Below are 1,510 nucleotides of genomic sequence, written 5' to 3' on the forward strand. Positions count from 1 at the left end.
AAATATACTTTACTGACATACTTCTTCTTGAACTCTGTAAGGAAGTAATCCCAGGTGATTTGATCTGGTTGCACCTTACTAGTTACTGTGTCCCACCACTGGTATGCATCATCTTGAAGTAGGGACACAAAACCCTCCAGGTTCAGCTCGGGGCTGCAATGAAATTGTTTCAGCACTCTGATTATTCTATCCAGCTAGTTTTCCATTGTCATAGGGTCATCCTCCTTCTTCCCAAAGAAATCCACAGCCCCATATTTTCGCAGTTTCCCCAGATGGGACTTCTGTGGTGCTGGTGGAGGTTATGGCTGTGGTTATGGTGGTGGAATTGCTCCCATCATTTGTCGGTAAAACTCAATCATTTGCTAAAATAATGCAAACTGAGGTTGGGCAGGTGCCTCAGCTGTTGGTGGAGCAGATTCTCCCCTACCTCCAGATTCAGCTCTTGGGGGAGCACGACTCTCCACCTCTTCATCAACTGCTCTTTGAGAAGCAGGATCCATATCCTAAGCAAAATAACAAAACAAATAAATCTGCATCAGTGTCACCTCAACACTTACAAATGCAATGCAATGGTATGCACTCTATTTAGGCCCAGAAACGCCTAAACCGATGCTCTGATACCACTAAATGTGACACCCCTTACCAGTCTACAGTGTAGCTGAGTAAGATATGCCACATAGTGTGTCAGAGCACTAATTCATATTTTCATTACAATTTACCATTTTTAATTTATTTATTTACAATTTTTGATTAATCTAAATTTTTTGCAAATTTTATAAAAAATCCGGCAGAGTGCCAGCTGTAAATTAGAAAAACAGTTCTTCTGAATCTGTTAAAAACACTTCCAATATAATCATATTATCAATCTCAGTCAACCGCCAATATCTTTTCAACAATTTCTCAAATGACTTCAATATCTCAAATTTCAATTCATTTCATATCATACTCAATTCAATAAGAAATACTCAAATTTATTGCTGAACATGGTTCATAAATAATTACATCAAAAGCATAATTACATGAGTTTATAATATACATTACAAAAGTTTACAAAATACTAAAGACCAAAAGTAGCCTAATGTCCTACCAATGCACTGCAAATGTGAGGTGACTCTGGACTCTGTGTGCAGATCTGAAAGTTCACCCGGTGAGGTCTGCTGGACTCCCCAGCTATGTCTCCAGTACCTGCGCATGGCAAAAGCGATGCGCTAAGCAATTCTGCTTAGTGGTGACAATATAAAATAAAATAACTAAAGTAAAGTGAATATGCAGAATGTATGTTTACATTTTTGGTAGACTTAATATCTGGCATTTATTACAGTATTATTCGATTAAAATTTAGTAAGATTCATTATCATTGCCCGAGTAACCCATATTAGTCGACTGGACTGGATAAACGGGTAAACTGGCACTGGGTACTAAGTACCTTAAACCATCACACCATCGGTCACATTATGTCTCCCGGTGGCAACAGAACAGCTAATAAAGAAAAAACCCAAGTATAATAACT

The sequence above is a fragment of the Hevea brasiliensis genome, chromosome 10 (assembly GCF_030052815.1).
Source record: "Hevea brasiliensis isolate MT/VB/25A 57/8 chromosome 10, ASM3005281v1, whole genome shotgun sequence".
Classification (NCBI taxonomy): Eukaryota; Viridiplantae; Streptophyta; class Magnoliopsida; order Malpighiales; family Euphorbiaceae; genus Hevea; species Hevea brasiliensis.